The following is a 25,917-nucleotide window of genomic DNA, read 5'->3' on the forward strand; positions in this document are numbered from 1 at the left end:
CTATGGACTTCATTTAACCAGTTTCCTGTCCCTGCAAACACAGGAAATTGAAAAATAATTTGATTGAAATTTCCCAGATGCAGTCATATTTGTATTTCATGTTAGTTTAAAGTTTTTGAATTTTAACCAGATCTGGCACAAAGAGACTATGTCACTATTATATGCCCCCTGCAAAAGGAAGCATGATTCTGAGATTTTTCTTTATTGTAAAATTCAGATCTCCTGTGTATGTCTAATAAAATTCCATCTAGTTAGTTTAACATGTGCTGTGACTAAGAGGTTCTTTTACTGTATCAGTGAAATGGTTTCAACCTTCTTTTATTTTTATTTTTATTGAAGTATAGTCAGTTACAGTGTGTTGATTTCTGGTGTACAGCATGTTTCAGTAATACATATACATACATATATTCATTTTCACATGTTTCATTACAAGTTACTACAAGATATTGAATATAGTTCCCTGTTATATACAATATAAATTTGTTGTTTATCTATTTTATATATAGTATTTAGTATCTTCAAATCTCAAACTCCAAATTTGTCCCTTCCCATCCCCCCAACCATGTTTGTTCTCTCTGTCTCTGAGTCTGTTTCTGTTTTGTAAATATGTTAATTTGTGTCTTTTTTTAAGATTCCACATATAAGATATCATATGGTATTTTTCCTCCTCTTTCTGGCTTACTTCACTTAGAATGGACTCCAGGTCCATCCATATTGCAGCAAATGGCATTATTTTATTCTTTTTTATGGCTGGGCAAAATTCCATTGTATGAATATACCACAGCTTCTTTATGCAGTTATCTGTCGATGGACATTGTTTTTTCCATGTCTTGGCTATTGTATATAGTGTTGCTGTGAACATTGGGGTGTGTGTATCTTTTTGAATTAGAGTTCCCTCCAAATATATACTCAGGAGTGGGATTGCTGGATCACATGGTAAGTCTGTTTTTAGTTTTTTGAGGAATCTTCATGCTGTTTTCCATAATGGCTGCACCAATTTACATTCCCACCAACAATGCAGGAAGATTGCTCTTTCTCCACACCCTCCCCAGCATTTATTGTTTCCCAACTTTTTAATGACGGCCATTCTGACTGGTGATACCTTATTGTAGTTCTGATTTGCGTTTCTCTAGCAATTAGTGACATTGAGCATCTTTTTATGTGCCTGTTGGCCATCTGAGTGTCTTATTTGGAGATATATCTATTTAGGTCTTCTGCCCATTTTTTCATTGGATTGCTTGTTTTTTTGATATTAAGCTGTATGAACTAATGGTATATTTTGGAAATTAGTCCCTTGTTGGTCACATCATTTACAAATATTTTCTCCCATTCTATAGGTTGCCTTTTTGTTTTGTTGATGGTATCCTTATCTGTGCAAAAGATTTTAAGCTTATTTAGGTCTCATTTGTTTATTTTTGCTTTTATTTCCATTACTCTAGGAGCTGATTTGAAAAAAATTATTGCTGTGATTTGTGTCAAGGAGTGTTCTGCCTATGTTTTACTCTAGGAGTTTTATAGTATCTGGTCTTACATTTGAAGACCTAGGATTAAAGACCTAAATGTAAGACCAGATACTATAAAACTCCTAGAGTAAAACACAGGCAGAGTTTATTTTTGTGTCTGGTGTGAGAGAATGTTCTGATTTCAGTCTTTTACAGGTAGCTTTCCGGTGTTCCAAGCACTACTCTTAGATTGTCTTTTCTCCATTCTCCATTCTTGCCTCCTTTGTCGTAGATTAATTGACTGTAAGTGGATAAGTTTATTTCTGAACTTTCTATCCTGTTCCATTGATCTATGTGACTGTTTTTGTGCTGGTATCATACTCTTTTGATTACTGTAGCTTTGTAGTATAGTCTGAAGTCAGAGAGTATGATTCTCCTAGCTCCATTCTCCTTTTTCAAGATTGTTTTGGCTATTTGGGGTCTTTTGTGTTTCCATACAAATTTTAGCCTTTTTTTTGGTTCTAGTTCTGAAAAATGTCATTGGTAATTTGATAGGGATTGCATTGAGTCTGGATATTGCCTTGGGTAGTATGGCCATTTTAACAATGTTGATTCTTCTAATCCAAGAACATGGGGTATCTCTCCATCTGTTTGTGTCATCGTCAGTTTCTTTCATCAGTGTCTTATTGTTTTCAGAGTACAGGTCCTTTGTCTCCTTAGGTAGGTTTGTTCCTAGGGTTTTTGTTTGTTTGTTTGTTTGTTTGTTTGTTTGTTTTGATGCAATGTTTAACAGGATAGTTTCTTTAATTTCTTTTTCTGCTATTTCATTGTTAGTGTATAGATATACAACTGGTTTCTGTATATTACTTTTGTACCCTGCAACTTTACCAAATTCACTGATGAGTTCTAGTAGTTTTCTGGTCATTTCTTTAGGGCTTTCTATGTATAGTATCACGTCATCTGCAAACTGTGACAGTTTTACTTCTTGTTTTCCACTTTGGATTCCTTTTGTTTCATTTTCTTCTCTGATTGCAATGGCTAGGACTTACAAAACTATGTTGAGTAAAAGTGGTGAGAGTGGGTATCCTTGAATTATTCCTAATCTTAGAGGAAAAGCTTTCAGCTTTTCATCATTAAGTATAATGTTAGCTGTGGGTTTGTCATATATGGCTTTTATTATGTTGAGGAGTGTACTGTCTATGCCCACTTTCTGGAGAGTTTCTATCATAAATGGGCATTGAATTTTATCAAAAGCTTTTTCTGCATCTATTGAGATGATCACATGGTTTCTATTCTTCAGTTTGTTAATGCAGTGTATCACATTGGTTGATTTGCGGATATTGAAAAATCCTTGCATCCCTGGGATAAATCCCACTTGATCATGGTGTATGATTGTTGGAGTTGATTTGCTGGTAATTTGTTGAGGATTTTTGCATCTATGTTCATAAGTGAGAGATATAATTTTCTTTTTTAAGTAATGTCTTTGGTTTTGGTATCAAGGTGATGATGGCCTCATAGAATGAGTTTGGGAGTGTTCCTTCCTCTGCAATTTTTGGAATAGTTTCAGAAGGATAGGTGTTCATTCTTCTCTAAATGTTTGGTAGAATTTGCCTGTGAAGTCATCCGGTCCTGGACTTTTGTTTGTTGAGAGTTTTAAAATTACTGGTTTGATTTCAGTACTGGTAATTGGTCTATTCATATTGTCTATTTCTTCCTGGTTCAGTCTTGGCAAATTTTACCTTTCTAAGAAATTGTCCATTTCTTCTAGGTTGTTCTTTTTGTTGGCGTATAGTTGCTCATAGTAGTGTATTATGATACTTTGTATTTCTGTGCTGTTGGTTATAACTTTTCTTTTTTCATTTCTGATTTTATTAATTTGGGCCCTTTCCCTTTTTTTCTTGTGAGTCTGACTAAAGGTTTATCATTTTTGTTTATCTTTTCAAGGAACCAGCTTTTAGTTTCATTGATCTTTTCTATTTTTTTTTAATCTCTGTTTCATTTATTTCTGCTGTAATCTTTGTGATTTCTTTCCTTCTACGAACTTTGGGTTTTGTTTGTTCTTCTTTCTCTAGTTGATTTAGGTGTAAGATCAGGTTGTTTATTTGAGATTGTTCTTGTTTCCTGAGGTAAGCTTGTATTGCTGTAAACTTCTCTCTTAGAACTGTTTTTTCTGTATCCTAGAGTTTTTAGATTGTTGTGTTTTCATTTTCATTTGTCTCTAAATATTTTTTGATTTCCTCAGTGATCCAGTGGTTATTTAGTAGCATATTATTTAGTCTCCATGTGCTTGCGGTTTTTGCAGTTTTTTTTCTTATAGTTGATTTCTAATTTCATAGCATTGTGGTCAGAAAAGATGCTTGATATGATTTCAGTTTTCTTTAATTTACCAAGGCTTGCTTTGTGGGCCAGCATGTGATCGATTCTGGAGAATGTTCCATGTGCACTTGAGAAGAATGTGTATTCTGCTGCTTTCAGATGGAATGCTCTATAGATATCAATTAAGTCCATCTGGTCTAATGTGTTATTTAGGGCCTGTATTTCCTTATTGATTTTCTGTCTGGATGATCTGTCCATTGATGTAACTGGGGTGTTAAGGTCCCCCACTATTTTTGTGTTACTGTTGATTTCTCCTTTTATGTCTGTTAACCTTGTTAAACTGCCCTAAATACTGAGGTTCTTCTATGTTGGGTACATAGATATATTTACAGTTGTTAAATCTTCTTATATTGCTCCCTTGAGCATTATTTAGTGCCCTTCTTTGTCTCTTGTAACAGTCTTTATTTTAACATCTGTTTTGTCTCATATAAGTATTGCTACTCCAGCTTTCTTTTGGTTTCCATTTGCTTGGAAATGGAGAGCCCTAACTTTCATTTCTGTATGTTTTTCTAGCTCTGAAGTGGGTCTCTTGTAGACAACATATATATGGTTCCTGTTCTTGTATACATTTGCCCAAAGTCTTTTGCTTGAAATGTTTAACCCACATGCATTTAAGGTAATTATTGATATGTATGTTCTTACTGCCATTTTGTTACTTGTTTTGGAGTTTGTCTTTGTAGGTCTTTTTTTCTTCTTTTTGCTCTCTTCTCTTGTGATTTGATTTCTGTAGAGTTACATTTGGATTCCTTTCTTTTTTGTGTGTATATCTATTATAGATTTTTGGTTTGTGGTTACCATGAGGTTTTGGTATAAAAGTCTGTATATATAATTGATTGTTTTAAGTTGCTGATCTCTTAATTTCAAATGCATTTTAGATACCCTGCATTCATACCTTCCTCCCCTCACAATTACTTTTCTTATTTCTAATTGTAGCCTTTTCTTTTTTACCTAAAGAAATTCTTTTAACATTTTTATAAAGCTGGTTTGGTGGTGCTTACTCTTGACCTGTAAAGTTTCTGCTGAAAAATCAGCTTATAACCTTATGAGGGTTCCCTAGGATGTTATTTGTTGCTTTTCTTTTGCTGATTTTAATATTTTATCCTTATCTTTAATTTTTATCAATTTGATTACTATGTACTTTGGTGTGTTCCTCTTTGTGTTAATCCTGTGTGGGACTCTTTGTGCTTCCTGGACTTGAGTGACTTTACTTTTCACAAGTTAGGGAAGTTTTCTCCTCTATTATCTCTTCAAATATTTTCTCAGCTCCTTTCTCTCTCTTTTCTTTCTGGAACCTGTATAATGCAAGTATTAATGCATTTCATGTTGTCCTGGGGTCTCTTAAACTATCCTCATTTCTTTTCATTCTTTTTTCTTCTGTTCTGTGGTAGTGATTTTCACTAATCTGTCTTCTAGTTCACCGATCCATTCTTCTGCCTCAGTTAGTCTGTTCTTGGTTCCTTCTAGCGTATTATTCATTTCAGTAATTGTATTCTCCAACCCTGTTAGGATATTCTTTATATTTTCTAACTCTTTGCTAAAAATTTCACTCTCCTCCTGAGTTCTCTGATCATCTTTACAATCATTACTCTGAACTCTTCCTTGAGTAGATTGCCTGTCTCCTTATCACTTATTTAATCTGGGATTTTATCTTGTGCCTTTGCCTGGAACATACTCCTCTGCTGCCTCATTTTGTCTATTTCTATTTGTATTTTTAGGTAGGTTAGTTATGTTTCTCAACCTTGGAGAAGTGGCCCTACGTATGAGATATCCTGTGTGTCCCAGCAGTACATTCCCCTCTTGTCACCCAAGGCTCAGGGTCCAGCTGGTCCCAGGGTAGAATCCGGCCTGTGTTTGCAGACTCCTTCCACAAGCTGTCATATTGTTGTTTTCTTACTTCTGGTATCTGCTCCCTGGTTGGTGAGCCTGGACTAGAGGTTTGCGCAGGTTTCCTGGCAGGAGGAGTCAGTGCTGGGTGGAGCTTGGTCATGGCCCTCTGGTGGGCAGAGCAGTATCTAGAGGTATGTCTAGAGGTGGCTGTTGGCTCAGGAAGTCTGCTGATTGGTGGGACTGCATTCCCCACCCAGTATGTTTGGCTTAGCACTTAAGCCCACTGTAGGCTAGCCCTAGTGGGGTTAGGACTTGGTGCTGATGACCCAAGCAAGATGTCAGCCTCCAAGAAAGCACATATAGATGAACATTTCCTGAACGTCTGCCATAAACTTTTGTGTCCTCAAGGTGAGCCACAGCCACACGCCACCTCCCCAGGAGAACTTCCAAAACCAGCAGGCAGGTCTGGCCCAAGTTCCTATGAAATCACTGCCTCGACCCTTGGTCCTGGCACAACGGAGATTCTGTGTGGGCTTCTCATTGAATGAAGTGTCTGTTTCCCCCAGTTCCATGGAGCTCCTGCAGTCAAGCCCTGCTGGGATGGTCTTCTCCCAATGCTGGAACCCCAGGCTGGGGAGTCCGACATGGGGCTCAGAACTCTCACTCCTGTGGGAGGGCCTCTGCAATATAGTTTTTCTCCAGCTTGTGGGTCGCCCACCCTTGGGGTTATGGGGCCTGATTATATTGCAAACATGCTCCTTTTACCATCCTGCTGTGGTTCCCTTTTGATGTTTCCAGTTGAAAGAGGTTTTTTTTTTTTTGCTAGGTTCCAGTCTTTTTTTTTTTTTCCTATGGTTGTTTAGTGTGGTTTTCTTATAATTGTGAGAGGAGGAGAGCTCGTGGTCCTTTACTACTCCACCATCGTGACAGGAAGTCATGCAATGGCCAATTCATATACTCAGAGTTCTGTGTCCTTGAGAATAAGTTAGGGGAAAAGATAGTTAAGAAGTATGTTTGGATCCCACAGACCTCTGGAAAGTTCTGTGCTTTTACTTCCTGGTAGACTGTGTGCCACTTAGTTTTTTAAAAAAAAATCTTTAAAAATCAAATCGGGCTAGTCCTAGCATGCCAATCAAATCTTAAAAGGTTCATTTTCATGTAAATAAGCTATCAACTTACTAATAAGTGGTATAAAATTATATATCATATTTTATTTTACATAGTCAGAAGATGAGAAACCGAATATAATCTTAGAAGACTAAAAACAAAATGAAAAAATTTAAAGGTAAAAAAGTTAAAGATGCTAAAATTCATAAATTAATGAAAGTTGAAGGGAGGCCAGTGGCCATTTTCAGAGTTATGGTAGATAGTTTAATAGGTACAGTGTACATAAGACAATAGAGTCAGTATCCACTGAAGAGAGAGAAGGAAGAAACTGTGCAATGGATGTGACACTGGATGAGGCTGCCAGGAAAGGCTGAAGAATCTCTGGCACACCGTTGGGCATATTAGGGCATATTTTTATACACACGCACAGCACGCACGCACGCAAATTGATTTCATGCTGGGTATCTTCCCCTTCCTCCTGCAGATCTTCTCCACCCTGCTCTGTGTGCTGTGTGACTGCGCTAACAGGCTCCCTTGCCCTCTGACTTGCATTTCGGCTAGTGGCAGGCAGCAGTAAGGGATGGGAGAGTGACAGAGTGAGTCCAGAGGTTCGTTTTCCTGGCTCCCTTGCTGCCTGCATTTATTGGGTGATTGTAATCCATGTGGCTGCTGCTCTTCTCCATGACAGATTTTTAAGGCTGAGTTGTTGGGTTAAAACATGGGTTTGTAACAGGAATGTTGGCCTATGCTAATTGCGTCAAGAGGCAGTGTGAAGATATTTTCCAGTGAAAATATTTGCCATGAAGAGATGTAAGCTACCGTTGGAAAAAGTCCATCCATTTTACAACGATTCATTGAGGATCTGCCACGTGCCAGGCACTATTCTAGGCTTGGGGGACACATCAGTGGACAAAATAAGTCCTGCTTCAAGACTGACATTCCAGGAAAGGAGATAGGAAAACACTCATATAATGCCAGACAGTGAATTAGATGTGCTGTAAAAATAAAGCATGTAAATAAATAGGATATATATCGGAGAGGGAGGTCAAGGAAGGTTCCTGTGAGGGGGCAGCATTAAAAGCCTAAATGACGCAGAGCTCTGAGCTGTGGAGCCGTCTGTGGTGGGGGCATTCCAGGCACAGGAACAGCCAAGGGCAAAGTCCTGAATGGGGGTTTCACAGCTGTGAGTGGCACATCCCACATCTGCCTGTCACTTCGAGGCAGGATCCGACAGCTCTGCTTTAGTCCACTCTTTGGTCAGGGTTGGAACAGGATGTTCCCTGCAGAGTGAGGTGGCTGTGGGCATGTTGGTGCAACCAGTGACTCTACCAGGCAGGGTCAAGCGCTCACGTCAATCATTGTAGGAAAAGAGAGAGAAAAGTCATTGCAACCTTTTAAGTTACGTATGTATTGCCCAGTGACCCTTAGAGAAGGTAGACCTGGCATATAATGGGGCCTCAATAAATATTTGTTGAATGATTTTATGGAATGTGATTTCAGGTAGGAAGGATCAGTCGTTGTGGGTTAGCTGGTAAGACCAACGGATGGGTGGTCTTTTAGTTTGCCTATTTGTAGAGTTGTCTTTGTCTGCTTGTCTTTCTCATAATTATGAAGGTTTGGCAAGATGAGATAATGGATGTCATTAGTGATTTATAAATAAAAGGTTTACTGCTTGCAGGGTTGTTAATTCAGCCTGGCTGCCAGAGGGCCATTTATTGCCTTGGAATGGATAATTTGTTAAATGACACATAAGAAAATTGCAAGGATTAATATTCCTTTCCAAAGAGCAGTTGACTCTTTTTTTATCCTGGTCAGTCTAAATATTTGTTCAGAGCCTTGAGTTCCTTATGAGAGGAGCTATAAAATAACAATATAATCATCTCTTCATTTTCTTATTTAGAGCTGTAAGACCTGAGGAAGAAATATAATATTCAAAATGGGTACTGGCACACTTAAAGGAACTCCTGCAGAGAGCAGAAGCTTGCCAAGCTGAATGTTAGAAATCACAAATGACATGTACAGCATTGGGAGAACACCCAGATTTGCATAGAAGCTTGAAAGATACATGACAGCCAAACCTCGTGCACTTTTGTAATCAAGAACAATACGTGTGGCTGCCTGTGTGAAGTTTAATCCTGGTTCCTCAGAACTCTGTACTTCTTCCAGCTTGGTGGGATGTACTTGGTAACATAAGGTGCAGAGTTCCTTCCATCAGAATAAGGGAGCCCTTTGTGTGCCTTTGTTCACCTACGTGAATATAGAATGCCTGTGTTGGATTACCTGAGACTATTGAGTTCACGAAGAGCCCAAAGAGGAAGTTTCTAAGGGTATTTGCAGTCTTTTCAGACCTGTCCAGACCGTTTAATTACAAAGACAAGTTTTAGTTTAAATTAAAACACAAACTTCACGAAAATAATCAAATTACTCAACATTGAGAAGCCCACTGTCTGAAAGAAATCCAGGTACCTACCCTAAAAAGGGAAATATTCACATTAATAGAATATAAAGCCTACATAATTCACTGGGAGTGTCAGGTGTGTGAGGCGTGGAGTGAATATACATAAAAGGCAATGCCCTGAGACCCAAAGGGAGCTTGATGTGAATTACAACTGATATGGTGTATTTACCCATATGGATATTTAGTGAATCAAGCATGCAGTGCTCACCCATTCAGCTGTTTCAGTGTTATGCCTGCCTGCACTGAAAATCTCATCCATGAGATCAGGAAGGAATAATCTGTGAAGCTTCACCAGCAAATGGATTTTTCTCCATTTGGGAAGTTCAGTTTTCACTTTTATTGTCTTCTGTGTTCATCTATCCTTGGTCTAAGTGATAGCCTTGGGTAGTAAGTGGGATTTATAAGGAGAATACTCCTGGACCCAGAGGTCCTTAAGCAACATTATGGTGACTATTCCAATCCCCAAACAGGACCCATGGTCTAATGACTGAGAGTTATATTGTTCTTTGGGTTTTCGTGTGTGTGTGTGTGTGTCTGTGTCTATGTGTGTGTGTTTCTATGTCTATGTGTGTGTGTAATGAAACTACCCTGGAAACACTGGCTGGAAATCATTGACTTGGAGAAGCTGAGAGTGATGGCTGTCTTCAACATCTCAATGAGTGTGTGTTGCTGATCACATCAGGATAGACCAGTTGGCACCCAACCAATTTCTTCCCCTGGAACGTTTGTCATCCTTGTGCCCCCTTTCTTCTTCATTTTGTGGGCCAGGCTGGGTGGATGACGAGCGAGCAGACTCCTTGGGTTTATCCACATGCCAAATCTTACCTCCCCAGCCACAGCCCTCTTTATTGTCTCTAATTTGTCTTCCCCTTAATAAGTAGCTGTTTAGACAGCAGTCAAAAAGTACATACAAAGCTCAAATCAAGGTTTGTCAATTTTGGGGCAGTAATTGATGGAGGAAGAAACACAGTCAAAAGGGGAGTGTTGGAAAATGTGATCACTAAAGGTAGATAAGAGAAGGCTGTGCGAATAGGGGAGGGCGAGGCGTTGGGGTGCACGGACTTAGCTTCCTTTGGGATGGGCCTCGGGTTGTGGTCAGACATCATCTCTTTCACGAGTGGTGGCAGCACTCAACTCATTCTAAACAACAGGCATCCCTGATTTTTATGCCGAAAGACACTTTCTCCAATGTGCTGCGGGAAGGCCAGATGGCCTCGTCATTGCTACTCAGTGGCTCACAGGGCTCCGGAGAGCATGCTGAGCTTCAAGTCAGTAGCAAGAATTAAGCAATCAACTCCTTTTTCTAATTCTTTTGCATTTTGGAAATGTGCCCGTGATTAGCATTGTCTGAAAAGCCTCAAAATAGAAAAAAAAAAATCACTTGTGCTAAGCAAAGAAGGATAGGAAAACTCCTACGTGAACTTGGAAAGAGAACTTAAATGAAATGCCTAATTAGGGCATGATGTTTGAAATCAGAGAGAATCAGGTCTGTAGTGCTTTTTGGGAAGGGGAATGTTTATTTCTATTGATGGAGGTCGTGTAAAGTTTTAAGAGTTAGGTGAGATCTAGTGGCCTCTGAGTAAGCTGCAGCTCAATATTTGATACCATATTTGAGGAAGATAAAACCACTGTTAGTCAAATGGATCTTTTAAATGATGGAAAGATGGTTTTTTTTATTGTTCTGAAATAGAGTGCTTCACAAAGACATTTCTCCTTGTCCTTTAGTCTTTTTTTGTGTGTTTATTATTTCTATACACACAGCATCTAACAGGGTGATTGACACGTGGTGAACACTTAAAACTGTGTGAGAAAAATGAATGAATGGCAGATTCAGAACACGACCCTGTGTATTGCTGTTGTTGTGATCATTGTGTGAGAAGCACTGAGCTGTTTATTAATTTCTTTGCTGAGCAAGTAATTGTTAATCTTCTAGTACAGGCCTAGTTTATATCTGGAGATATAGCAGTGAATAAAACAGGCAAAAGTTCTTGTCCTTTGGTGTCTGACAGGCTACTATTTTCAGTTAGAATGACTGAGTTTGAAGATCATTGGTTCTGATTTGACTTTCCCTCTAAAATGGTATGTTTCTTCGAGTTGGACAGCAATATGATGGTTAAATGCAAAAACAGAACAAAGCCCAACAACTTTTTGGACTTACAGCCCCAGCACCTGCATCTTCCTCATTTTCTGGGCCCCTTGCTCTCCCTCTGTTACCTCACTCTACAAGGAGGAGAAAGTTGCAAGAGGGAGGCTGCCTCCGTTTCCCTGGTCAGTGTTCCTTCAGCGAGGCCAGTGACCGGAGAGCACTGAGACAATGCAAATCTATGTCCACGTGATTTAGCTCCTCTGCAGGCCTGGAAAGAGTCAGTCAGTGAGAAAAAATAGGTTTGCAATATCAAAAGGTCTCTCTGGTGCGGGTGCTCAAACTAACTTGTTTTACACACAACTCCAAAACTTTCCTTTCTCATGTAGCCTTTGTCTGAGCACAGCTCTCTCACAAAATCCTCCAAGGCTTTTTCTGAAAGTGGTGTAAGCTCTCGGCTTGAGCCGTCCAGGAATGTATCCACGGGCCACATGTGGCTCTTGGACACGTGAAATGTGTTGAGTGTGACTGAGGAACAACGTTTTACATATTATTTGATTTTAATTAATTTAAAACTAATAATTCAGATTTAGAAACATGTTATGAGTGTTTGGAGCCACATGGTATCTATGTGAATCTGATTTTCCAACTGTTAATTTGATGAAATCTAAATACCTGTTAAGTATTTCCAATGAAAATTTAAATGTCCAAATTTAGATGCAGTCTAAGTGCTAAGTACAGACCTGATTTCAAAGACTTAAAACAGGTAAATTGTCTCATACATAACTTTAAAAATATTGATTACATGTTTAAATGATGTTTTAGGTATATTGGATTAAATACAATACACTAAAAAGTAAATTTCTCTCTCTCTCTTTTTTTTTTTTTTTTTTTTGCTTTTCAAATGAGTCTACCAGAAAATTTAAAACTGCACGAGTAGGTTGCATTATATTTCCTCTAGGCCAAGGGTAGTTCGTCCTCTAGTTACCATTCACATGTGTTTTCTTCATTAGGAAGAAGTTACCATAGGGTGGAAGGCACTCCCGCAGAGCAACCAGGAGTGGCCTGCAAGGTGTCAGCCTTCACTGAGATCCTAACTCTCTTTTGTTCACCTCCCAATGAGGCCTTCTTCATCTTACCAGCCAAAATAATTCTATCTGCTGTCTCTCTTTCTTCTTCCTTTCCTCTTCCTCATTCTTCTCTCTCTACTTCTTGCAAATCTGCAGACCTCACCGTTTCTCTTGAGTTAAATAATTTAACTCATGCTATTTCTACTGCCTAACCTTGCATCTTCCCCATCCCTCCCCACATGTGCCATAGATTTCACCCTTGAAAATCCCCCCTCTGATCAATACAGACTATGTAATTCACCTTACATTGATGCAGTGTTGAATACTGGCTAATGTTTTCAGGAGGGAATAGCATAATTAAAACACCAATTAAAATGCATTCATTTGTTGCTGGACACATTTATTCTAAAATATTAATTATTTTCTTAAATGAATTTTTCTCCCTTGGCCAGAGGTGTGACTGTGTAGTAAGCAAGCTGGATGTGGGGAAGAGGTGGACGTCAGAAATAACTTTACTGTCATAGTCTGGATGAACAAGAGAATGGTGGTATAATTAATAGAGATAAGTGAATGAATGGGAGGAGCTGTTTTGGGGCAGAAACTGAACATCTTGGATTGGATATACTAGTTTTGAAGTGTCCACAGGCACGGACGGAGTCAGGTATCTCACAGGCATCTATGAATGGACGTCTGGAGCTGTTCTGTCCGATATGATACTCAATAGCCATTGGATTTAAATTTAAATTGTGTGCTCCATAGTCACATGTGCCTAGTAATGACTGTATTGGACAGCACAGATTAGACTACTTCTATCATCACAGAAAGCTCTAGTGGACAGTGCTGGTTCTACAATTGGGGCTGACTGTGGTGGGAGAGGTTTGGGGTCACTGACATAGAGATGATAGAGGAAATTGGGAACTAGATAAAGTCACTGAAGTGGAAGAGGGTGTGATGATAGAAGAGAGAGTACCTAACCTAGGAAAAATCTCATTTTAACAGAATGAGCAGAAGAGAAGCATGAAATACAATCTCACTTTCCTCTTCTTTTTTGCCCACTATGAAAAAGGGAACTTATTGTGTAGGTTGTGAAACTCCTTGTATGTAATGGCTATTGAGTATGGCAAAGGACAGCATATTCAAAATACAACTTTGTGAAAGATACATTGTATTATAAACTGTAATTTCTGGCACCAAAGCAAAATATCTAGACTGTGGTATTGGATCACTTCTGCAAAGAAATGAGTGAAATGGTTGGGGATTTTTTTTCTAATAACTTTAGGGCTTAGATAATTAACATGTTCAATAGAATCTCTTTCAAATACAATTTGCTTTAATAAGCTTCTGGCAAGAACAGGGTGATAGTTTATGGACTGGATTCTGAGATACGTTCCTGTAGTGCAGATGTTCTGTTCTTTTGATTAAAGCAAGTGCCTCATTCTTCTGGTGCCAGACGTGAGATGGACAGAATCACTGACTTCTGTGGGAGTTCCAGAGCCTGACCTGAATTCCTGTCCATTCCAGGGCTATTCCAGTCCTCTAGGGGTGGGGTCTTTGGAAGACTTGAGGATGGCTGAAAATGGTGGTAATGCTTTCCTTAGTTGTGTTCGTGCCCTTGAATTCATGGATTGGCTCATAGAGGTGGACAAACATGACTGAAAATGGAATCAGGCTTCACCTTAACGTGAGGCACATAGGTTGGGAGTAAAAATGATAGAAGTGCAAATATTATAAAATGGCCAGTTTGATCACTAAGATGTCTTTTGAAAAATTCTTGGCCGCCTGGTCCTTGGAAAATATCTAGTTTGAGAGAGGATTATATCATGAAGAGCTAACAGGATGAAATGGATATAGAAGGAGACTTAAGTGGAACTACTATTCAATGTGGATATTTAATATTTTTAATTTAGTTGGTAGCAAATGTCTATCCTATTTTTATTTAGTATAGCTCATGTTGAACTACTCTTTCTAAGAAGTAAAGTAGGATTTTATCTGCTATTTAAATGTATTTGTACTCAGAAATAATTTTAAAACATCAGAAATAAGATTGCTTTTTTCTCTTGAACTGACTTATTGTTGCCTCACATCCCTGTTGTTCCTCTGGTCCAGCAGAAATGCACATTCATCTCCTCAAAGCGTTACATCTATTTAGCACGTAAGCCATGAGTTTGGCTCCCTTGCTGGACCTGAGGCTACTGATGGGCGTGACGATGCTTCATTCATCTCTGTGTTCCAGTCATCTGCCAGAGAGCTGGGCTTGCAGTAGGCTCCCAGTATTTTATTTGTTGATCCCTTGCCTCATTCTACAAAATACTTGAGGCAGCTAATAAGTAAACATTAGTTGAATTGTGTTGATATCTTTCTATTTTTTTGATCAGCGAAACGTGCATCCAATTATATTAGCGTATTAGGTTTGCCAAGGCAAAATTCCACAGACTGGGTGGCTTAAACAATGGAAGCTCGTTTTCCCATGGTCCTGGAAGTTAGAAGTCCAAGACTGAGGTGTCAGCAGAATTTATATGTTCCGAGGCCTCTCTCCTTGGCTTGCAGGTAGCTGCCTTCTTTCCATGCCCTCACGTGATCTTTCCTTTGAGGGCATGGGCCCCTGAAACTCAGATTTTATCCTTGTTTAAGGACACTAGCCAGATTGGCAAGGGCGCACCCTAAGAGCCTTGCTTTAACTTAATCACTTCTCTAAAGGCCCTCTCTCCAAATATGGTTGTATATTCTAAGGTATTGGGGGTTAGGACTTCAACATGTGAATTTTGGGTGGAGGCAGGGACACAATTTAGTGATAACACAATTTTATCATAATGTTATACTAAGTTGTTAGAAAGTGAAAAGAAACAAGCTAGGATGTGGTCTTGAACTACATCATTTAGCATCAGGAATTATATGACGAGAAATTGTTTCTGCCCATTCCCATTTTATAATTCACAGAATCAAATGGTTTGATTCAGAGACCAAAGAAGTAGACAATATTTTATTAAAAGAGTGAAGAAATTGTGCCTAAGAAACAACTAGAATAAGCAGTTTGGCAAGTGATGGGAGCCACCTCTCAGAACAGGTTCTCAACAATTCTGAAACCAAAAGATTATTTTCTAGGATTCTTTCCAGTTGAGTGGTGAGGCAGTGTAGAGCAGACACATTTACTCAAAGGATCCTGTCACCTATGAAGCAATGAGTGGTTTCACCAAGGCTGTGTGTGTGTGTGTGTGTTTCTCCATGAAAACATGTGTTGAAATTGGCTTTCTCCTATGAAATGCAGGGCTTGAGCAATTCAAAGAACAGCTCAATTACTCAATCTACTTTGAAAATGAAAATGTAAACATCAAAGCAATTTACTTGTTGGTAATTTTCTTTCCTGCTTTGGTCATTAGCCAGCATTATTCATAATTGTGTGTGTGTGTGCGTGTGTAGATACTTGTTGCCCTACATCTGTTCAAAGTGACAATCTAAATAAGGCTGCTAGTTGTATGTCCGTATGATGAACAGATTTATTTATATGTTTTCGTTTAATTAAAGCTCTTCAAATTTGAGTTGGATATGTGGTTCATTTTGCTGACTTGAACCAAACTGGTAATGGTTTTCTTTGCCAAGAGTTTGTACTAGAGAGGCCAGTAGTTTCTTCCATCAATCATTTAATCTTAATTCCTACATATCCTTCTTAAAAGACAGTCTACTCTCTCACATCCTGATGAGTGGGCAGTAAATCGGGTAATAGTTCTCCTTCCTCTCCCATCAGAGAAAGTTGGGTCTAGGATGGACAAAATGGACGAATCAGATTCTTCTTCCTGGAAATTTGGAGTTGGACTGCAAGATTCTAGTCTCTGTTCAATACCTGAATGAAGAAACTGAGAAAGCAGGGTTGGGGCAGATAGGGAGAGAGAAGAAAGAGGCAGAGTTGAAAGACCAAGTGGTTCCTGAGGGATAGAGGAAGTTTCTGACTTCCTACTTCCTTCTTCTAGGTTTCTGGAAGCCTGCTTTTACCTTTCTGTCCTTGGGAATTGTTAGATATTCCTTCTACCTGCCAGTAATGTCACTTTTCTACTTAAGGTCTCTTACCCTTTTTGATAGATTTCATCAAGGTCAGTGTAGCAATGAGTGGTTTCACCAAGGGTGTGTGTGTGTGTGTGTGTGTGTGTGTGTTGCAGAACTATTGCTACTTACTGTTGAGTTCAGAGGTTTGACTTTTTTCCATTGAGTGCTCCTTTCCAGGATGTTTGAATAAAACCATTAGTAGCAATTAAATAAATAAACCAATACGTGGCTAGCTGTTATTTACTGCTCACTGAATGCTGGATGCTATCATCAGATTTCAAATGCTTTACATTCCCCATTCTCAACAGAATCCTACGAGGTGGGTACTGTAATTATCTCCACTTTGGAGACGGGGAAGTGGAGGCTGAGAGAGGCAAAAGGAAAGCCTCCTTTGTCAACGCCCCCTTCCTGTTCAGCGTGGCTCTGACGGTTGTGTCTCCGGGTACTCACAGCTTCGTAGAGTACCCTCCCACATAGAACCAGGGCTGGTCTGTGTGACCAGTGTAACACAAGTGACAGTGTGATGTCCCAGATTTGGTCAAATGAGGGAACTGCAGTGTTCATCTTGTTCTCTTGGGTTGCTCACTATGGGGGGAAGCCAGTCACCATGCTGTGAGGACACTCAAGCAGCTCTGTGGAGAGGCCCAAGTGTAGAGGAACTGAAGCCATCCAGCAAAACCCAGCCCCAACTTGTTAGCTATGTCGGTCAGCCTGTTTGGAAGTAGACCTTCCTTTTCCAGGAAAGCTTTCAGATGACTGTAACCCCAGTCAGCACCCGACTGCAATGTCAGAAATGCCCAGTCAAGATGCTCTTGAATTCCTAACGCACAGGAACTGTGAGGTACTGTTAATGTTTAATGTTATTTTAAGCATGTACGTTTTATCGTAGTTTGTAATACTGCGTATGGTATATATGATCATATAGTTTATATGTTTGTGAACTCGATTGAAACCTCTTTCTGGGTAAAAAAAATAGCTGTCCTTGTGCATCCTTTTCCACCTCATTCTTGGCTCAGTATCACGTGTGTGCTTGTCGAGTGAATTAACACGCATAGCTGTGGATAGTAGAGCAGCTTTTTGGAACCCCAAGGGCTGAATAAGCGTGTGAGAGGTTCTCCGCGTTAACCCCATGTTCCTACTGTGCAGATGGTTATGCCTTACATGAAAATAGGTGAAGGCAAAACACCCTTTCATTGCTGTGGATCCAAGGAAGGTGTTGAATAACAATAATTAGGTTTGTGGAGGTGTTAAAGGTGAGAAGGAATTTCTGTGAAATTAGTGGATTACTCAGTGGAAAGGAGCCTCGATATGGCCTGGTTTAGATAAATGATTATTTGATTATGGGAAAGTCTAAGTGCAAGTAAACTTCTGAAGTAGTAGAGGAAAGAGGGAGAGGGAGGGTCACCCGACAGAGTGAGGAGCAGCCTGTTCGAAGGTCCTTCTCATTTTGGTACAAATGTGAATGCTTCAGAAGACAATGACACTGGATCCTTACGGCCCCTCATTCATTAAGATAAATTCTTCGCATTTATCAGACTGTTGAAGATTTGGTCTCAGGATAGGAAAGAACTTTCTAAGAAGAACCAAATGCAGCACACAAAAGGAAAAGAATACAAATTTGAATAATAAAAGCTTACACTCTATAAACCAAAACCATGATTAGGCAAATTAAAAGACAAACTGGGAGAAACATTTTCAGTCTGTATAATAGAGGATTAATATTCTCATATTAAGAGAACTTGCACATCAGTAAGAGAAAGTCTGAAGAATACTTTCATATCATAAAAGCCCAATAGTACTTTTAAAAAAATAAGAAAGTTGATTTTTGCTAAATAGTTATATTATTTGAAAATTATTTTAGCACATATAATTATGTTGTAAAATTGTTTAGTAAATTTGACGATGTTATGAAATATTTATATTTAAATTGCTCTTAGATTCATTCTATATTCACTTTATAAACAAATGTTTATCAGTAGTTCAATAGTTTGATTTTTATCGAAAGATTTTATGAGATTTTATCTCGTCCCATTGATTCTGATTCTCTCAGGAGATCATTTCACATCTGCTTTATTTTGACCCAGCGCCACTCAGCTACAGCTACCAACACCCCAGATGCTGTCATCAGCTGCCATCCTCATACTGAAATAAAAGGTTCAAGTGAGGGCTGTTTTGGGATTTCAGAGTGGGTATCAGATACACCTGTTCTGATCTTGTTTCATTCTCTCTGACCCTTCAAATTGCCTGAAAAAAAATAAGCCTATCTGTGATGGACCTTGAGAATTTAGGGGGTCGTAACCGGTAACTGGGGTTTTGCTGTGACCCAGTAAAGGGACCGTGTGCCATTTGGAAGTGTAAAGTGATTCCCGAGTAATTAACAGGTTCCTGCTGAGACTGATTCGTCAGTAAGCGCTGTCACACAGTAGTCAGAACACAGGCATGTGCTGTGTAACCTGCTCTAATGCGTCTCTCTGGTTCCAGTGCCCTGTTTGGTACTGATGATGCCTCCACATCAAAACACCACTGAAAAAAATGCTCTCAAGATTTCTAAATGTTTAACATGGAAATTAGTTTTTGTCACTGCAGCAAGTTCCTCATTATAATAGCAGCTTCATCTTGGAAGGCATCCACATGAAGGTGGACGTCAGGCAGGGTGGTGAGGGAGGGAGGAAAGACAAGCTTGGACCCGATGAGTCAACTGAGCCTGGACTTCCGTGCCGCCGAGGATCTGCATGGTGTGATTTCCCTCAGGGCTGACATGTGTCCTCTGGAGCATTTTGTGGAAACAGCCAGCTGGAAAAAGGTCCTTATGAAATGTCTGTTTAATTTTTAATGTTTATGATCAGTAGGAAAAGCAGCTCTGAGGAAGCAGAATAGGGAGAATTAACTCCTGCTCTCTTTCCAAGGTCTCAGAGCTGTGCTGGCATCGGCTGGGGCTGCACGTCCTAAGGGGTGGTGCTGATGCACAGAAGGAAATGAGAAAGGCATTGCCAGTGGGGGCAGAAGCCATGTGACCCTGAGGGCTTCTCTGCTAACAAAGAATTTATTACCGTGGTTTCTTAGTCTCAGGATGGAGAGACGGATAGAGCTGCACATGCATTTGCACAGTATTGCTTAGCACTTCCCCACTGCCCTACCTGAATCGTAATTTTCTAGGGAACAGGTGATGGTCAGGGGTTGGAGGAAGGGGCAGAGCCAGCTCTGTGATGCTCTTCTAGGGCCTTTGATATTGTAGAAAACTATTGTCTGGTTAGACTCTCTACCTTTCTATACTCCTGTCCCTGTCAATTTTCCTCATCTTGTCTTCATTTTCTTTTGTATTAAATCTTAGATTTCTGCCCTACCCATGGAAGCCTTAAAAAACGTAAACCTACGAGTGGCTACATAGGCCCTCAATACTGGAGGATGTTACAGATGATTGAAGTGTTTCCTCACTTGACCTTATCAGTACTGTAAGTATTTTGTGAAATGTGTGTGCTGAAGGCTGAGAGGATTGTGGAGGTTAAGTGATTTTGGTTTTATGGCCTCAGGAGCCTTCAGTGCAACATGGATACAAAGAGCTCTAGAAAGTGGTGAGTGCCAGGAGAGGGAACAGATGCAGTGCTGTGGGAGAACAGAGTGCACGTGGCTGGGGCCCTGGTGGGCTTCATGGAAGAGGTGGGCAAGAAGTTGTGTTTGTGAACTGGAAACTTGGGGGGTGACCGTCTGTGATACGTCATCCCTTGTTATCCGGTGACTTCTTAGGGCAGTGGGATAGAATCCAGAATATAAAGCCATAGGAAATGCCCTTCATCCTGAACTCATACCAAACAGCAAACAAACAGTTCCCCCTGCTGCCCCCAAAACTCCTCAAATATTTCCTTTCCCCCTATACCATTTTAATCATGTGAGATGTTCATACTATCTTACCCCTGAGGCCTAAGAAGATCCTTCAGGGACTTCAGAATCAAAGGAAGATTAAAAACGCGTTAAAACAGTTTGCCTCTATAATGTAATCCTACTCTAACTCATCGACTGTTAGTCATGGTTGAATACGAGGTGAGTACGAGTATACGAATGGAAACCTTCCCGAACATTCTTCATCAATGGACTTTCCTAAAATAGATCATGAATGGTCTCTAGATATGAGGAGTTTTCTCTTCAAATGGTTGCACCTCTTGACTCGTGATTCTAGGAAAAACTGCAAAAGAGGTTGTCTTCATCACTTATTTCATTGTCATTCATTTTCTGTGCTTGGTTCTGTGCGAAGTGTGAGGAAGTACAAAGGCAAATAAGGCAAAATCCTTTTTAAAAGGAAGCTGAGGGAAGGCAGATAAGAAAGTAGACTTCTATCTGCAGGTTAGATCTAACCTGTCAAGTCCGGTGAAAATAAAGAGGAGTGAGAAAACATGCAGAACATTAAAGGTTACGCTAACTTTATTGCTTTTTGTTTTTAATTGAAGTATAGTTGACTTACAGTATTACTAGTTTAAGGTATACAACATGGTGATTTGATATTTTTGTACATTTGTGCACTATTTAGTTATTGCAGTATTGTTTACTAAATTCCCTTTGCTGTACATTACATCCTTATGACTTGTTTATTTTATAGGTTGTACCTCTTAATCCTCTTCACCTATCCCTCCACCTCCCCTCTACCTGGCAGGCGCTATTTTGTTCTCTACATCTGTGACACTGTTTGTTTTGTTGTGTTTTGTTTGTTTTGTTCTTTAGATTCCAAATATAAATGAGAACATACAGTATTTGTCTTTGTCTAACTTTTTTCACTTAGCATAATACCCTCCAGGGTCATCCATGTTGTCACAAATGGCAAGATTTCATTCTTTATTTTGGCTGAGTAATACTCCATTGTGTATATATACATTGTGTGTGTGTGTCTGTGTATGTGTGTGTGTTCTACATCTTTATCCAGTCATCTGTTGATGGACACTTAGGCTGCTACCATAACTTGGCTATTATAAATAATGCTACAGTGAACATTGGGCTGCATATATCTTTTCAAATTAGTGTTTTTATTTTCTTTGGAAAAATAACTGGAAGTAGAATTGCTGGATCATATGGTAGTTCTATTTTAGTTTTTGAGAAACCTCCATACTGTTTTCCATGGTGGTTGTACCAATTTACATTTCCACCAGCAGTACATGAGGGTTTCTTTCTCCACATCCTCACCAGCATTTGTTATCTGCTTTCTTTTTGATGGTAGTCATTCTGATAGGTGTGAGGCAGGTCTCACTGGGGTTTTGACTGGCATTTCCCTTATGATTGATGATACTCAGTACCTTTTCATGTACCTGTTGCTCATCTGTATGTCATCTTTGGAAAAATGTCTATTCAGCTTCTCTCCCTATTTTTTAATCAAATTATTTGTTCTTTTGATTTTGGGGTATATGAGTTTTTTATATATTTTGATATTAACTTCTTATTGGACATACCATTTGCAAATATCTCTTCTCATTCATTTTCATTTTGTTGATGTCTTCCTTTACTGAGCAAAAGCTTTTTAGTTTGATATAGTGCCATTTGTTTATTTTTGCTTTTATTACCCTTGCCTGAGGAGACAGATCAAAAAAAATATTGCTAAGATTGATGTCAGACTGTATGCGTATGTTTTCTTCTAGGAGTTTTATAGTTCCACATCTTACATTTAATTCTTTAATCCGTTTTGAGTTTATTTTTGTAGATGCTATGAGAAAGTGGTCTAAGTTCATTTTTTTACATGTAGCTGTTCAGTTTTCCCAACACAATTTATTGAAGAGACTATCTTTTCCCCATTCTATATTCTTGCCTCCTTTGTTATAGATTAATTGACCATATGCGCATGGGTTTATTTCTGGGCTCTCTATTCTATACCATTGTAGTGGAGGACAGGTTTGGAGTGCTGATTTTCTGGGTGATCCTTGTCCAACCACAGAGCAGGACAGATGAAGTGCATTTATATTGGTTCCCTGCACTTCAAATTGTTTTTTTTTTTTTTTTTCACTCCCCCATTTGCCGATGGGGCAACTCTTTATTGGCTATTGATTTATGCAGGGGGCCTAGTCCTTGACCTGGAGCCTTTTTCATCAGTATAGACATTAACTTCCTCTTCTTTTAGTCCTGAGTTCCCTTCTTGTTTATGAAATTCTTGAAGAAGATTTTTTTTTTTTTGCTTCCAAGCCTACTATATATTTTAAGTGATATTCTTATAGTCAAGCATGTCTGTATGTTTGCTGTTGAAACACTGTCTTCCATCTTAAGTAGAAGCCCGGTCTGCTGCTTTGAACACTGAGGCACTCACTAAGGGAAACTGGGCTCTGATAATTTGACGTTTTGTTCTGATAGTCTACAGAGTTTCCAATAAATAACCAAAATCGCAAGTTGAGGTTTTATTTTCTATACTTAAAGTCCAAGATACTTATTTTCTATACTTAAAGTTAGGGGTTCCATATTAGTGTGAGGGCTTAAATTGTGTTCCTGCTAGTGTTCAGACATTTTTGGATATGCCAGATTTAACTCCTGGAGGATGAACTAGTCAATGATCTATTTGCAGGAATGTCCATCTCAAGGCAAGAGAGCAGAGGAGTTCAGGTTTGGGTCAAGGACAACATGCTGACATCAGAGGGGCTGGCCCATTCTGAGCATCATTTATATCATCTCCCCTGGGTAGAAGTAAAACCAGGCTAGGAGTGATATCTGAAAATACTGTTTTGAAGAAATGGCTGTAAGTCGTTAGGCTTACAGGGAAACACAGTTTGGGGACAGATGTGACAGAATGTAGTGTATGCATGAGGAAGAAGGTCCCTTTCTGCTTCAGTGAAGAGCGCAGCAGAGCCTGGTCACACCGCAGGCTTCAGTGCAGCAGCCTCTGCATCTTCTTGTCAGCCTCCCCGGCAGCCTCCGCAGGGACAGCACAGGCATCAGCTTCGGAGGAGGGAGCAGATTAGGAAAATGTGGCAACAAAGGGACGCCTGCATTCTTGCACGCTCTAGTCACTTTTTAAACTTTTTTTAAAACTCAAGTATAGTCCGTTTACAGTGTTGTGTCAATTTCTGGTGTACAGCATCATGTTTCAGTCCTACATATCCATACATATACTCATTTTCTTCATTCCGCAGTCATTGAGATGACAGTGTAAGGTGTGGGAGAAGTGTGGTTGTCAGGGTATGAAAATGTCCCTCAGACGCGTGCCTGGTATTGAGATCCGAGACTTCTTTGGACTTGGCAATGGAGAAAGGATAGACAGCAAGACAGTGAAGACCACGATGCTCCAGAAGTTGTCAGAATGTGATTGTCATTACAAATGACCTCTGCTCATTCGGTTTTCTTCAGTTGAGCTTCACAAGTTACCACCTATTTTCCTCTCTTAAATTTACTTTCTAAATAGTTTGAGCTATGTATTATTATCATCCCTTCCCACCCCAAAATAAAGCATGTGTAGTATTGCGGTCTGGCATGCCTTCCAATAACACTAGTCCCAAAGTAGCATATCATCATAGCGATACATCCTGCATGACGTGTTGGTAGGCGCTATAATGTAGGCAGAAACATGTACAAAGTGAGTAGAAGTTTTATTAAGGCAAATTCAGTGCTCATAAAAAATGGAAAAGTGCTTTTTAGTGGAAGAGATGCATGTTTAATATGTATGTTTCTGACAAAAATCATGCCTTGTGTATGAGTTTTTCCAATGCATATTTTATAAATGTTTACAAAATGTGGCAAGATGTGCTGAAAATTTACATAATGAATATTCTTTCTATTTGTAAAGATTCTAGAGAAAAAATTTACTTGGAAGAAAGAATGAGAACATTTGATGAGGGTAGAAGAATGATGATGATAGTGGTCCAGCTGGGGTAACCATTCATCTCTGGCACAGGCGTCGAGAGCCAGGCTTGAGAAGATCACGACTGCCTGTATTGATGTCAACTTTAGCAGTTTAAGGGCTTGGTGTCCCAGTATCCTCATTCCTTTAATGACTCAGAATGGATACTTTTATCCATGAATTTATCTAAACATGTGAATATAAACAGACCTCATATGGAACTCCTGTTTCATCATGATCTTGAACAAATTCTTTCATCTTTCAGTGCATAAGGTTCTATACGGATTAAATTGGCATGGAGGTACTCAATAAATGTTAGTTCTGTTTAGCAGATACCTACAAAATCACAGTGGCATACAAAAATAATCATTTATTTTTTGATCATGGGTCTGTGAGTGCCTCTGCTTCATATTGTGGGTTAAGTTCTCGTTTGTTCCGTGCAAATTTACTCTGGGATCAGGATGAAGGGCAGAAGCTGACTGGGACACACTCTTCACTTGGTGGTAGTCAGAAACTTGGAGGGATGAGCAGATGTGTTGGATGGCTCTTAAAGTTTCTGCCCCCATTCTGTAGGTCAAAGCAAATCACATGAACAAATCTAAAATCATTAGGACAGAGAAACATTCTCCCTCCATGGAAGTGGGAGGGGAAAGGAGTGAATATTTGCTAAGTAATAATTTAATTTACCACACTTCCTTTCTTGCCCTTTTAAAGATTTTAAAAAATGTTCTTTGAGCCTGTTCCAAATCTAGTTCTAAGCCTACCACAAACGTAGTAGGCGCTACATAGACTAGTACTTCTTTATTGTTGTAAAAGGAAACCTTTATTAGGCAGGTGATATTTTGCACACTTCATTTATGATGCCATTCTGATCATTTAGGTTGATAGTTACAGTTTTGTTCTTTTTAATCTGGGCTAACTGGCCTGGTTACTGACTGAGGGTTATACCTGTGCTGCCCTATATGGTAGCCACAGGCTACATGTACCTTTTGAAATTGCATGGAATTCAAAAATTTAGTTCCTCATTTACACTAGCCACATGTCAAGTGCTGAGTAACTACACGTGGCTAGTGGCTGCCATGCAGAGTAGCACAGATATAGGACGTTTCTGTCATCACAGGCAGTCTGTTGGACAGCACTGGGTTACATACAACAATAATAGTGTTAATGACCTTTATTTATCCAGCACTAACCCTGTGCTAAGTACCCTGCTCTGTGTGCCGCATCCCTCAAGTTCATCCTTGAAACCATCCTGTGAGATCACTACTCTTACCCTCATTTTTCTAATGAAGAAACTGATGCTCAGTGATGTTAAAATAGGAGCAAGCTTGCCAATGGGTAACTGGCAGTGTCCTGTCTGTTTGACTCCAAAGCTCTGTCTCTGAGCCATTAAAATGCTCAGCTTTCCAATTTCAGGCCATCTCAAGAGCAGATGCTGTGATGTCCTAGCAGAGCATGGTGGGGGGCAGGGTGCTTTGTCCCAAATAGTGTCTGGAATGATGAGAGGGTAGATCAGGAACTGGCTGATTGGGTAGCACAGCCGTGGTCTCCAGGCCCTGTCGTTGGACTGAGAAGAAGTGAAGACATGGCTGTGGTTATAGTTGGTCCAAAAGTTCCCAGACAATCTGTTGCCTCTTCAAAGTTGATCATGATTCTGCCTGCTTTTGACCTAGTAACTCCTGTGGAGTTAAATAATTGGTGCTTTTTTCTGCCGAGGG

The 25,917-nt window shown here is 39.5% G+C and overlaps 1 long non-coding RNA gene across 1 annotated transcript in view; it reads left to right on the plus strand.

Annotated features, from left to right (window-relative positions):
* LOC123620054 (uncharacterized) overlaps positions 1 to 25,917 on the plus strand; it is a 102,761-nt gene that overhangs the window by 57,047 nt on the left and 19,797 nt on the right. The window contains exon 2 of the long non-coding RNA XR_012504540.1: positions 19,733 to 19,853. This is a non-coding gene — a long non-coding RNA (uncharacterized LOC123620054). The remainder of the gene's footprint in view (positions 1 to 19,732; positions 19,854 to 25,917) is intronic.

Source organism: Camelus bactrianus, chromosome 3, assembly GCF_048773025.1.
Source record: "Camelus bactrianus isolate YW-2024 breed Bactrian camel chromosome 3, ASM4877302v1, whole genome shotgun sequence".
Taxonomy (NCBI): domain Eukaryota; kingdom Metazoa; phylum Chordata; class Mammalia; order Artiodactyla; family Camelidae; genus Camelus; species Camelus bactrianus.